The sequence below is a fragment of the Hemiscyllium ocellatum genome, unplaced genomic scaffold, assembly GCF_020745735.1.
Source record: "Hemiscyllium ocellatum isolate sHemOce1 unplaced genomic scaffold, sHemOce1.pat.X.cur. scaffold_2082_pat_ctg1, whole genome shotgun sequence".
NCBI lineage: Eukaryota > Metazoa > Chordata > Chondrichthyes > Orectolobiformes > Hemiscylliidae > Hemiscyllium > Hemiscyllium ocellatum.
The window spans coordinates 1-13,926 of NW_026867965.1; the positions used below are offsets into that span (position 1 = coordinate 1).

Consider the following 13,926-nt stretch of genomic DNA (forward strand, 5'->3'; position numbering starts at 1 on the left):
GGACAAAACGTGAAAACTCAGTTGGAGCGCTCGAGGGTTACAACGATGTCAGAAAAGACCTAAAAAGAGAGCTGAGAAGAGTCAGGAGGAGACATGAGAAGTTGTTGGCCGATATGATCAGCGTTAAGCTAAGGCTTTCCATTGGTTAACCTAAGGCTTTCCATAGGTATGTCAGGAATAAAAGAATGACGAGAGTTAGCTTTGGGACAGTCAAGGATAATAGTGGGAAGTTGTGTGTGGAGTCAGAGGAGATAGGGGAAGCACTACGTAAACAGTGTTCGACAGTATTTGCTACAGAAAATGAAAATGTGGCGAGGAAGATATAGAGACAATTGCGTCTAGACTGAGAAGAGATCGAGGTTCACAAGGAAGAGTTATTAGAAATACTGCAGAGTGTGAAAATAGAGTGTGAAAAAATCCCTGCGCCGGATGGGATCTATCTGATGTTGTTTAGCAAATGCACTGCAGGAAGGTACAAATCAAGCTGATGCTCACAACGGCTCGTTTTGAGCCGCTAATTGGCAGTGAAGTGGCGGCGTCAATAACAGCTGTCACGCATCTCGTCTTATTCCACACCCTGAGCTCGAAATGACCCGAGATCTCTCGCTGAGTTTCTGCAGGGTCTTGCTTGGACGACACCATGACACTTTTTCACTGCAGTGAATCATGAAATCGCGTCGTGACTGTGAATAAAACGATGGAAACTTCCAGCAGAGGAGGAGCCGACCCTGAAGCAGGCAGCTGAGGACAAATGTTCTCCTTTGCCAGTGAAAGGCACTGCTTCAGAAATTGGAAGCTTCCAAGTGAAGCTGTGTTGGCGATTATCTTCGCTGCTTGCTCACCTTTTTAATTCTGATTCCGTGATAATCAATCACATTACATATCGACATGCTGCCAGCGTGTGACGTTACATTTGGGCCAGTGGCGTAATGGATAACGCGTCTGACTTCGGATCAGAAGATTGTAGGTTCGAGTCCTACCTGGCTCGTGGGGGAACGTCTCACTTTAACCGTGGTCCGTGTTGACGCTCCCCAATGAAGTTCTTGTCGGGATGGCGCTTCTGCAGTTAGAACTTGTGTTTGTTCTATTGTCCATTTCAAATTTCACCTCACCACAACGGACACTTCTGTCAGTCTCGGGTGTCTCCCTCTGTGGGTGGAAATGAGCATGAGCTCCTCAAAAGAGTTACAATTCGTTGTGAAAATGTCATACTTCTGCCCCATTATTGTGCCATTTAAGAACACAGGATAACCTCATTGACACTTGCCCTGGAAACATTAGAATACACAAGACTTTGAGCCAAAGTTGGAAACTGCGACTTGAATAGATGGTTCTCTGATTAGCCGCAATGCACAATGGGCAGAATGGCCTTTTCCCACTTTGTAAATCTTCGAAGACAAGTTGAAAATAATCTGCAACGAAAATGTTCAGAAAGGGGCTTTTTATTCGACCAAATACGATAGTACCTATCGCCTTGTCTTGTTATTTACTTGTGAGGTTCGTTACTCTAAGCACCGTGGCCCGGATCCTATTCCCGCTCACGGAACGGTTGTCTTGTTCAGCAAACATATTGGTGTACCAGTACTTCTGCGGATTTTCCGATGCAAACAGGTCATTGGTTTTGTCCAAAACATTATGAAGGTTAACATAAAACAAACAGCTGCAGTTGCTGGAAATCTGAGCCAAAAACGAAAATAGTTTGCGGAACACATCAAGCCTGGCAACAGAAACGTCGACTTTGCTGCTCCTCGGATGCTGCCTTACCGACTGTGCTTTTCCAGCATCACTCTGATCTAAAATCTGGTTTCCAGCATCTGCAGTCCTCACTTTTACTTAGTTTCTTCAGTGTCGCTGGTTCCCAACTCAACAACTCCATCTCTAGCGGTTTCATGTCTGTTCCTCCATGCTGAGGAGCTGAAGAGTGAAGAAAATTAACTCACCCCCCATCCATCTCTGGGGTAATTGGGGACGGAAAAAGAATCTTATCACATTGAAATATATCTAGATACGACTTAATCCCTGTCTTTTATTGGGAACCATCTCTTTCATTGTAACCATGAGGAAAGACCATTTCGTTCGCCAGAATATGTCACAAACGTTTGATTGTTTCTCGTCCAAGAACACTCAGATCAATAGCGCCCTTGATAAGCTCTGTTGGTCATGTTCTCAAAGAGATCTAGCAAATTGCCAAGTGCGATTTTCCTTTCAAAAAATAATTTTGACTAAGTTTGGCTGTAAATATCTTTTCCGAACTTTGTGCTTTTGTTCTTTTACATTGGTGTCCAGCAGCTTCCAAATGACAGCAAAGGTATGAAAGGAGATGGAAGCCTTGAGCCCATCACGTCAGCGACAGCTTTCAGTGAGGTGACGGGACTCGTCTGTAGTCATGGCCGAGTGGTTAAGGCGATGGATTAGAAATCCATTGGGGTTTCCCCACGCAGGTTCGAATCCTGCTGACTACGTTCTGAATGCCTTCCTATTGGAGCAATTTTCGGTCAAAGTTCAGGAAACCTGCTTTGAAAACCAGGCCGGTCATTTGATGAGACTTGGGAAACTCGAGTTCTTCATCAGAAATGTTCCACATCTAAAACGTTATCCATGTTTCTCTTTCCAGATACCCTGCTCGTCACGTCGGGTTTCAGCAGTTGTTATTGAACGTCCTGAGCGGAATTGCTGCTTTTCCTTTGATTCCTTTAATCCCAGTCCTCTGTTCACTGACTCTGATCAGTGGCAACACTTCTTCCTGCACGTCAAAGTGCTCGTTCCCCACCGCTCCCTCTCCATCATTACAAACAATCGCAGGAAATTGCCACTTAACCGCCTTTGTTCCAAAGTGAAACTCACCAGCCTCGGGAATCTCTCCACCAAACGGGACTTCTCATGCCTGGACATGGTGCAAGCCAGAGAGTTGTGAAGAGATACTGTGAAAATATTGTCAATTGGCAGTTGGAAATATGTTTAGGAAGCAAACCATATAATCTAGGATCCAGCTTTGGAAATCTTGAGAAACTCTTTGGGAAATGGAATCAGAGGAGAATGAAGAAGTGTGAAATCTCGGACCGAGTAGAGACGGGACATTGACTCTGATGTTCTCGGGACAGGAACTCATCTGAGACATTGAAAGAATTCTCGCTCCCGTACGTGAGGAATACAAACTTCATCTGGATTCTGGGACAATGAAAAACTCTGGAACACTCAAGACAATATCCAAATATTGACTGGGATCACTGCAGTACGACTACTATAGATGGGTCACATTTTGTCCAGTGTGGGCAGGAGGGCTTCCTGACACAATATGTAGACAGGCCTTCAAGGGACGAAGCCACTTTAGATTTAATAGTGGGTAACGAGCCTGGCCAGGTTTTAGATTTGGAAGTAGGTGAGCACTTTGCAATGAGGAGCTTATTACGATGCAATGAGGTAGGATTTAGGAAGCGTAGAATGGTGTAGGAAACAGCAGGGGCTGAGCACATTAAAAATGTGGAGCTTATTCAAGGAAAAGCTCCTGTGTGTCCTAGATAAGTATGTACCTGTCAGACAGTGAGGAAGATATAGAACGCGTGAGCCGTGGTTTACTAAGGAAGAGGAATCCCTGGTCAAGAAGAACAAGAAGTCTTCTGTTAGGACAAAACGTGAAAACTCAGTTGGAGCGCTCGAGGGTTACAACGATGTCAGAAAAGACCTAAAAAGAGAGCTGAGAAGAGTCAGGAGGAGACATGAGAAGTTGTTGGCGGATATGATCAGCGTTAAGCTAAGGCTTTCCATTGGTTAACCTAAGGCTTTCCATAGGTATGTCAGGAATAAAAGAATGACGAGAGTTAGCTTTGGACAGTCAAGGATAATAGTGGGAAGTTTGTGTGGAGTCAGAGGAGATAGGGGGAAGCACTACGTAAACAGTGTTCGACAGTATTTGCTACAGAAAATGAAAATGTTGGCGAGGAAGATATAGAGACAATTGCGTCTAGACTGAGAAGAGATCGAGGTTCACAAGGAAGAGTTATTAGAAATACTGCAGAGTGTGAAAATAGAGTGTGAAAAAATCCCTGCGCCGGATGGGATCTATCTGATGTTGTTTAGCAAATGCACTGCAGGAAGGTACAAATCAAGCTGATGCTCACAACGGCTCGTTTTGAGCCGCTAATTGGCAGTGAAGTGGCGGCGTCAATAACAGCTGTCACGCATCTCGTCTTATTCCACACCCTGAGCTCGAAATGACCCGAGATCTCTCGCTGAGTTTCTGCAGGGTCTTGCTTGGACGACACCATGACACTTTTTCACTGCAGTGAATCATGAAATCGCGTCGTGACTGTGAAAAAACGATGGAAACTTCCAGCAGAGGAGGAGCCGACCCTGAAGCAGGCAGCTGAGGACAAATGTTTTCTCCTTTGCCAGTGAAAGGCACTGCTTCAGAAATTGGAAGCTTCCAAGTGAAGCTGTGTTGGCGATTATCTTCGCTGCTTGCTCACCTTTTTAATTCTGATTCCGTGATAATCAATCACATTACATATCGACATGCTGCCAGCGTGAGACGTTACATTTGGGCCAGTGGCGTAATGGATAACGCGTCTGACTTCGGATCAGAAGATTGTAGGTTCGAGTCCTACCTGGCTCGTGGGGGAACGTCTCACTTTAACCGTGGTCCGTGTTGACGCTCCCCAATGAAGTCCTGGTCGGGATGGCGCTTCTGCAGTTAGAACTTGTGTTTGTTCTATTGTCCATTTCAAATTTCACCTCACCACAACGGACACTTCTGTCAGTCTCGGGTGTCTCCCTCTGTGGGTGGAAATGAGCATGAGCTCCTCAAAAGAGTTACAATTCGTTGTGAAAATGTCATACTTCTGTCCCATTATTGTGCCATTTAAGAACACAGGATAACCTCATTGACACTTGCCCTGGAAACATTAGAATACACAAGACTTTGAGCCAAAGTTGGAAACTGCGACTTGAATAGATGGTTCTCTGATTAGCCGCAATGCACAATGGGCAGAATGGCCTTTTCCCACTTTGTAAATCTTCGAAGACAAGTTGAAAATAATCTGCAACGAAAATGTTCAGAAAGGGGCTTTTATTTCGACCAAATACGATAGTACCTATCGCCTTGTCTTGTTATTTACTTGTGAGGTTTCGTTACTCTAAGCACCGTGGCCCGGATCCTATTCCCGCTCACGGAACGGTTGTCTTGTTCAGCAAACATATTGGTGTACCAGTACTTCTGCGGATTTTCCGATGCAAACAGGTCATTGGTTTTGTCCAAAACATTATGAAGGTTAACATAAAACAAACAGCTGCAGTTGCTGGAAATCTGAGCCAAAAACGAAAATAGTTTGCGGAACACATCAAGCCTGGCAACAGAAACGTCGACTTTGCTGCTCCTCGGATGCTGCCTTACCGACTGTGCTTTTCCAGCATCACTCTGATCTAAAATCTGGTTTCCAGCATCTGCAGTCCTCACTTTTACTTAGTTTCTTCAGTGTCGCTGGTTCCCAACTCAACAACTCCATCTCTAGCGGTTTCATGTCTGTTCCTCCATGCTGAGGAGCTGAAGAGTGAAGAAAATTAACTCACCCCATCCATCTCTGGGGTAATTGGGGACGGAAAAAGAATCTTATCACATTGAAATATATCTAGATACGACTTAATCCCTGTCTTTTATTGGGAACCATCTCTTTCATTGTAACCATGAGGAAAGACCATTTCGTTCGCCAGAATATGTCACAACGTTTGATTGTTTCTCGTCCAAGAACACTCAGATCAATAGCGCCCTTGATAAGCTCTGTTGGTCATGTTCTCAAAGAGATCTAGCAAATTGCCAAGTGCGATTTTCCTTTCAAAAAATAATTTTGACTAAGTTTGGCTGTAAATATCTTTTCCGAACTTTGTGCTTTTGTTCTTTTACATTGGTGTCCAGCAGCTTCCAAATGACAGCAAAGGTATGAAAGGAGATGGAAGCCTTGAGCCCATCACGTCAGCGACAGCTTTCAGTGCGGTGACAGGTCTCGTCTGTAGTCATGGCCGAGTGGTTAAGGCGATGGATTAGAAATCCATTGGGGTTTCCCCACGCAGGTTCGAATCCTGCTGACTACGTTCTGAATGCCTTCCTATTGGAGCAATTTTCGGTCAAAGTTCAGGAAACCTGCTTTGAAAACCAGGCCGGTCATTTGATGAGACTTGGGAAACTCGAGTTCTTCATCAGAAATGTTCCACATCTAAAACGTTATCCCTGTTTCTCTTTCCAGATACCCTGCTCGTCACGTCGGGTTTCAGCAGTTGTTATTGAACGTCCTGAGCGGAATTGCTGCTTTTCCTTTGATTCCTTTAATCCCAGTCCTCTGTTCACTGACTCTGATCAGTGGCAACACTTCTTCCTGCACGTCAAAGTGCTCGTTCCCCACCGCTCCCTCTCCCATCATTACAAACAATCGCAGGAAATTGCCACTTAACCGCCTTTGTTCCAAAGTGAAACTCACCAGCCTCGGGAATCTCTCCACCAAACGGGACTTCTCATGCCTGGACATGGTGCAAGCCAGAGAGTTGTGAAGAGATACTGTGAAAATATTGTCAATTGGCAGTTGGAAATATGTTTAGGAAGCAAACCATATAATCTAGGATCCAGCTTTGGAAATCTTGAGAAACTCTTTGGGAAATGGAATCAGAGGAGAATGAAGAAGTGTGAAATCTCGGACCGAGTAGAGGACGGGACATTGACTCTGATGTTCTCGGGACAGGAACTCATCTGAGACATTGAAAGAATTCTCGCTCCCGTACGTGAGGAATACAAACTTCATCTGGATTCTGGGACAATGAAAAACTCTGGAACACTCAAGACAATATCCAAATATTGACTGGGATCACTGCAGTACGACTACTATAGATGGGTCACATTTTGTCCAGTGTGGGCAGGAGGGCTTCCTGACACAGTATGTAGACAGGCCTTCAAGGGACGAAGCCACTTTAGATTTAATAGTGGGTAACGAGCCTGGCCAGGTTTTAGATTTGGAAGTAGGTGAGCACTTTGCAATGAGGAGCTTATTACGATGCAATGAGGTAGGATTTAGGAAGCGTAGAATGGTGTAGGAAACAGCAGGGGCTGAGCACATTAAAAATGTGGAGCTTATTCAAGGAAAAGCTCCTGTGTGTCCTAGATAAGTATGTACCTGTCAGACAGTGAGGAAGATATAGAACGCGTGAGCCGTGGTTTACTAAGGAAGAGGAATCCCTGGTCAAGAAGAACAAGAAGTCTTCTGTTAGGACAAAACGTGAAAACTCAGTTGGAGCGCTCGAGGGTTACAACGATGTCAGAAAAGACCTAAAAAGAGAGCTGAGAAGAGTCAGGAGGAGACATGAGAAGTTGTTGGCGGATATGATCATCGTTAAGCTAAGGCTTTCCATTGGTTAACCTAAGGCTTTCCATAGGTATGTCAGGAATAAAAGAATGACGAGAGTTAGCTTTGGGACAGTCAAGGATAATAGTGGGAAGTTGTGTGTGGAGTCAGAGGAGATAGGGGAAGCACTACGTAAACAGTGTTCGACAGTATTTGCTACAGAAAATGAAAATGTTGGCGAGGAAGATATAGAGACAATTGCGTCTAGACTGAGAAGAGATCGAGGTTCACAAGGAAGAGTTATTAGAAATACTGCAGAGTGTGAAAATAGAGTGTGAAAAAATCCCTGCGCCGGATGGGATCTATCTGATGTTGTTTAGCAAATGCACTGCAGGAAGGTACAAATCAAGCTGATGCTCACAACGGCTCGTTTTGAGCCGCTAATTGGCAGTGAAGTGGCGGCGTCAATAACAGCTGTCACGCATCTCGTCTTATTCCACACCCTGAGCTCGAAATGACCCGAGATCTCTCGCTGAGTTTCTGCAGGGTCTTGCTTGGACGACACCATGACACTTTTTCACTGCAGTGAATCATGGAAACTTCACAAGACTTTGAGCCAAAGTTGGAAACTGCGACTTGAATAGATGGTTCTCTGATTAGCCGCAATGCACAATGGGCAGAATGGCCTTTTTCCCACTTGTAAATCTTCGAAGACAAGTTGAAAATAATCTGCAACGAAAATGTTCAGAAAGGGGCTTTTATTTCGACCAAATACGATAGTACCTATCGCCTTGTCTTGTTATTTACTTGTGAGGTTTCGTTACTCTAAGCACCGTGGCCCGGATCCTATTCCCGCTCACGGAACGGTTGTCTTGTTCAGCAAACATATTGGTGTACCAGTACTTCTGCGGATTTTCCGATGCAAACAGGTCATTGGTTTTGTCCAAAACATTATGAAGGTAACATAAAACAAACAGCTGCAGTTGCTGGAAATCTGAGCCAAAAACGAAAATAGTTTGCGGAACACATCAAGCCTGGCAACAGAAACGTCGACTTTGCTGCTCCTCGGATGCTGCCTTACCGACTGTGCTTTTCCAGCATCACTCTGATCTAAAATCTGGTTTCCAGCATCTGCAGTCCTCACTTTTACTTAGTTTCTTCAGTGTCGCTGGTTCCCAACTCAACAACTCCATCTCTAGCGGTTTCATGTCTGTTCCTCCATGCTGAGGAGCTGAAGAGTGAAGAAAATTAACTCACCCCATCCATCTCTGGGGTAATTGGGGACGGAAAAAGAATCTTATCACATTGAAATATATCTAGATACGACTTAATCCCTGTCTTTTATTGGGAACCATCTCTTTCATTGTAACCATGAGGAAAGACCATTTCGTTCGCCAGAATATGTCACAACGTTTGATTGTTTCTCGTCCAAGAACACTCAGATCAATAGCGCCCTTGATAAGCTCTGTTGGTCATGTTCTCAAAGAGATCTAGCAAATTGCCAAGTGCGATTTTCCTTTCAAAAAATAATTTTGACTAAGTTTGGCTGTAAATATCTTTTCCGAACTTTGTGCTTTTGTTCTTTTACATTGGTGTCCAGCAGCTTCCAAATGACAGCAAAGGTATGAAAGGAGATGGAAGCCTTGAGCCCATCACGTCAGCGACAGCTTTCAGTGCGGTGACAGGACTCGTCTGTAGTCATGGCCGAGTGGTTAAGGCGATGGATTAGAAATCCATTGGGGTTTCCCCACGCAGGTTCGAATCCTGCTGACTACGTTCTGAATGCCTTCCTATTGGAGCAATTTTCGGTCAAAGTTCAGGAAACCTGCTTTGAAAACCAGGCCGGTCATTTGATGAGACTTGGGAAACTCGAGTTCTTCATCAGAAATGTTCCACATCTAAAACGTTATCCCTGTTTCTCTTTCCAGATACCCTGCTCGTCACGTCGGGTTTCAGCAGTTGTTATTGAACGTCCTGAGCGGAATTGCTGCTTTTCCTTTGATTCCTTTAATCCCAGTCCTCTGTTCACTGACTCTGATCAGTGGCAACACTTCTTCCTGCACGTCAAAGTGCTCGTTCCCCACCGCTCCCTCTCCCATCATTACAAACAATCGCAGGAAATTGCCACTTAACCGCCTTTGTTCCAAAGTGAAACTCACCAGCCTCGGGAATCTCTCCACCAAACGGGACTTCTCATGCCTGGACATGGTGCAAGCCAGAGAGTTGTGAAGAGATACTGTGAAAATATTGTCAATTGGCAGTTGGAAATATGTTTAGGAAGCAAACCATATAATCTAGGATCCAGCTTTGGAAATCTTGAGAAACTCTTTGGGAAATGGAATCAGAGGAGAATGAAGAAGTGTGAAATCTCGGACCGAGTAGAGGACGGGACATTGACTCTGATGTTCTCGGGACAGGAACTCATCTGAGACATTGAAAGAATTCTCGCTCCCGTACGTGAGGAATACAAACTTCATCTGGATTCTGGGACAATGAAAAACTCTGGAACACTCAAGACAATATCCAAATATTGACTGGGATCACTGCAGTACGACTACTATAGATGGGTCACATTTTGTCCAGTGTGGGCAGGAGGGCTTCCTGACACAGTATGTAGACAGGCCTTCAAGGGACGAAGCCACTTTAGATTTAATAGTGGGTAACGAGCCTGGCCAGGTTTTAGATTTGGAAGTAGGTGAGCACTTTGCAATGAGGAGCTTATTACGATGCAATGAGGTAGGATTTAGGAAGCGTAGAATGGTGTAGGAAACAGCAGGGGCTGAGCACATTAAAAATGTGGAGCTTATTCAAGGAAAAGCTCCTGTGTGTCCTAGATAAGTATGTACCTGTCAGACAGTGAGGAAGATATAGAACGCGTGAGCCGTGGTTTACTAAGGAAGAGGAATCCCTGGTCAAGAAGAACAAGAAGTCTTCTGTTAGGACAAAACGTGAAAACTCAGTTGGAGCGCTCGAGGGTTACAACGATGTCAGAAAAGACCTAAAAAGAGAGCTGAGAAGAGTCAGGAGGAGACATGAGAAGTTGTTGGCGGATATGATCAGCGTTAAGCTAAGGCTTTCCATTGGTTAACCTAAGGCTTTCCATAGGTATGTCAGGAATAAAAGAATGACGAGAGTTAGCTTTGGGACAGTCAAGGATAATAGTGGGAAGTTGTGTGTGGAGTCAGAGGAGATAGGGGAAGCACTACGTAAACAGTGTTCGACAGTATTTGCTACAGAAAATGAAAATGTTGGCGAGGAAGATATAGAGACAATTGCGTCTAGACTGAGAAGAGATCGAGGTTCACAAGGAAGAGTTATTAGAAATACTGCAGAGTGTGAAAATAGAGTGTGAAAAAATCCCTGCGCCGGATGGGATCTATCTGATGTTGTTTAGCAAATGCACTGCAGGAAGGTACAAATCAAGCTGATGCTCACAACGGCTCGTTTTGAGCCGCTAATTGGCAGTGAAGTGGCGGCGTCAATAACAGCTGTCACGCATCTCGTCTTATTCCACACCCTGAGCTCGAAATGACCCGAGATCTCTCGCTGAGTTTCTGCAGGGTCTTGCTTGGACGACACCATGACACTTTTTCACTGCAGTGAATCATGAAATCGCGTCGTGACTGTGAATAAAACGATGGAAACTTCCAGCAGAGGAGGAGCCGACCCTGAAGCAGGCAGCTGAGGACAAATGTTTCTCCTTTGCCAGTGAAAGGCACTGCTTCAGAAATTGGAAGCTTCCAAGTGAAGCTGTGTTGGCGATTATCTTCGCTGCTTGCTCACCTTTTTAATTCTGATTCCGTGATAATCAATCACATTACATATCGACATGCTGCCAGCGTGTGACGTTACATTTGGGCCAGTGGCGTAATGGATAACGCGTCTGACTTCGGATCAGAAGATTGTAGGTTCGAGTCCTACCTGGCTCGTGGGGGAACGTCTCACTTTAACCGTGGTCCGTGTTGACGCTCCCCAATGAAGTCCTGGTCGGGATGGCGCTTCTGCAGTTAGAACTTGTGTTTGTTCTATTGTCCATTTCAAATTTCACCTCACCACAACGGACACTTCTGTCAGTCTCGGGTGTCTCCCTCTGTGGGTGGAAATGAGCATGAGCTCCTCAAAAGAGTTACAATTCGTTGTGAAAATGTCATACTTCTGTCCCATTATTGTGCCATTTAAGAACACAGGATAACCTCATTGACACTTGCCCTGGAAACATTAGAATACACAAGACTTTGAGCCAAAGTTGGAAACTGCGACTTGAATAGATGGTTCTCTGATTAGCCGCAATGCACAATGGGCAGAATGGCCTTTTCCCACTTTGTAAATCTTCGAAGACAAGTTGAAAATAATCTGCAACGAAAATGTTCAGAAAGGGGCTTTTATTTCGACCAAATACGATAGTACCTATCGCCTTGTCTTGTTATTTACTTGTGAGGTTTCGTTACTCTAAGCACCGTGGCCCGGATCCTATTCCCGCTCACGGAACGGTTGTCTTGTTCAGCAAACATATTGGTGTACCAGTACTTCTGCGGATTTTCCGATGCAAACAGGTCATTGGTTTTGTCCAAAACATTATGAAGGTTAACATAAAACAAACAGCTGCAGTTGCTGGAAATCTGAGCCAAAAACGAAAATAGTTTGCGGAACACATCAAGCCTGGCAACAGAAACGTCGACTTTGCTGCTCCTCGGATGCTGCCTTACCGACTGTGCTTTTCCAGCATCACTCTGATCTAAAATCTGGTTTCCAGCATCTGCAGTCCTCACTTTTACTTAGTTTCTTCAGTGTCGCTGGTTCCCAACTCAACAACTCCATCTCTAGCGGTTTCATGTCTGTTCCTCCATGCTGAGGAGCTGAAGAGTGAAGAAAATTAACTCACCCCATCCATCTCTGGGGTAATTGGGGACGGAAAAAGAATCTTATCACATTGAAATATATCTAGATACGACTTAATCCCTGTCTTTTATTGGGAACCATCTCTTTCATTGTAACCATGAGGAAAGACCATTTCGTTCGCCAGAATATGTCACAACGTTTGATTGTTTCTCGTCCAAGAACACTCAGATCAATAGCGCCCTTGATAAGCTCTGTTGGTCATGTTCTCAAAGAGATCTAGCAAATTGCCAAGTGCGATTTTCCTTTCAAAAAATAATTTTGACTAAGTTTGGCTGTAAATATCTTTTCCGAACTTTGTGCTTTTGTTCTTTTACATTGGTGTCCAGCAGCTTCCAAATGACAGCAAAGGTATGAAAGGAGATGGAAGCCTTGAGCCCATCACGTCAGCGACAGCTTTCAGTGCGGTGACAGGTCTCGTCTGTAGTCATGGCCGAGTGGTTAAGGCGATGGATTAGAAATCCATTGGGGTTTCCCCACGCAGGTTCGAATCCTGCTGACTACGTTCTGAATGCCTTCCTATTGGAGCAATTTTCGGTCAAAGTTCAGGAAACCTGCTTTGAAAACCAGGCCGGTCATTTGATGAGACTTGGGAAACTCGAGTTCTTCATCAGAAATGTTCCACATCTAAAACGTTATCCCTGTTTCTCTTTCCAGATACCCTGCTCGTCACGTCGGGTTTCAGCAGTTGTTATTGAACGTCCTGAGCGGAATTGCTGCTTTTCCTTTGATTCCTTTAATCCCAGTCCTCTGTTCACTGACTCTGATCAGTGGCAACACTTCTTCCTGCACGTCAAAGTGCTCGTTCCCCACCGCTCCCTCTCCCATCATTACAAACAATCGCAGGAAATTGCCACTTAACCGCCTTTGTTCCAAAGTGAAACTCACCAGCCTCGGGAATCTCTCCACCAAACGGGACTTCTCATGCCTGGACATGGTGCAAGCCAGAGAGTTGTGAAGAGATACTGTGAAAATATTGTCAATTGGCAGTTGGAAATATGTTTAGGAAGCAAACCATATAATCTAGGATCCAGCTTTGGAAATCTTGAGAAACTCTTTGGGAAATGGAATCAGAGGAGAATGAAGAAGTGTGAAATCTCGGACCGAGTAGAGGACGGGACATTGACTCTGATGTTCTCGGGACAGGAACTCATCTGAGACATTGAAAGAATTCTCGCTCCCGTACGTGAGGAATACAAACTTCATCTGGATTCTGGGACAATGAAAAACTCTGGAACACTCAAGACAATATCCAAATATTGACTGGGATCACTGCAGTACGACTACTATAGATGGGTCACATTTTGTCCAGTGTGGGCAGGAGGGCTTCCTGACACAGTATGTAGACAGGCCTTCAAGGGACGAAGCCACTTTAGATTTAATAGTGGGTAACGAGCCTGGCCAGGTTTTAGATTTGGAAGTAGGTGAGCACTTTGCAATGAGGAGCTTATTACGATGCAATGAGGTAGGATTTAGGAAGCGTAGAATGGTGTAGGAAACAGCAGGGGCTGAGCACATTAAAAATGTGGAGCTTATTCAAGGAAAAGCTCCTGTGTGTCCTAGATAAGTATGTACCTGTCAGACAGTGAGGAAGATATAGAACGCGTGAGCCGTGGTTTACTAAGGAAGAGGAATCCCTGGTCAAGAAGAACAAGAAGTCTTCTGTTAGGACAAAACGTGAAAACTCAGTTGGAGCGCTCGAGGGTTA

At 44.7% G+C, this 13,926-nt stretch overlaps 7 non-coding genes across 7 annotated transcripts; all 7 read left to right on the forward strand.

Moving 5' to 3' along the window:
* The first annotated feature begins 915 nt into the window (after nucleotides 1-915).
* On the forward strand, nucleotides 916-988 carry trnar-ucg (transfer RNA arginine (anticodon UCG)). The gene has a single exon. It is a non-coding gene; the product is annotated as a tRNA-Arg (tRNA).
* Nucleotides 989-2,380: 1,392 nt separating this feature from the next.
* trnas-aga (transfer RNA serine (anticodon AGA)) lies at nucleotides 2,381-2,462 on the forward strand. The gene has a single exon. It is a non-coding gene; the product is annotated as a tRNA-Ser (tRNA).
* A 2,077-nt stretch (nucleotides 2,463-4,539) lies between these two features.
* trnar-ucg (transfer RNA arginine (anticodon UCG)) lies at nucleotides 4,540-4,612 on the forward strand. The gene has a single exon. It is a non-coding gene; the product is annotated as a tRNA-Arg (tRNA).
* Nucleotides 4,613-6,002: 1,390 nt separating this feature from the next.
* Nucleotides 6,003-6,084, forward strand: trnas-aga (transfer RNA serine (anticodon AGA)). Its single transcript has one exon. It is a non-coding gene; the product is annotated as a tRNA-Ser (tRNA).
* A 2,932-nt stretch (nucleotides 6,085-9,016) lies between these two features.
* Nucleotides 9,017-9,098, forward strand: trnas-aga (transfer RNA serine (anticodon AGA)). The gene has a single exon. It is a non-coding gene; the product is annotated as a tRNA-Ser (tRNA).
* A 2,080-nt stretch (nucleotides 9,099-11,178) lies between these two features.
* Nucleotides 11,179-11,251, forward strand: trnar-ucg (transfer RNA arginine (anticodon UCG)). The gene has a single exon. It is a non-coding gene; the product is annotated as a tRNA-Arg (tRNA).
* A 1,390-nt stretch (nucleotides 11,252-12,641) lies between these two features.
* On the forward strand, nucleotides 12,642-12,723 carry trnas-aga (transfer RNA serine (anticodon AGA)). The gene has a single exon. It is a non-coding gene; the product is annotated as a tRNA-Ser (tRNA).
* Nucleotides 12,724-13,926: the final 1,203 nt, after the last annotated feature.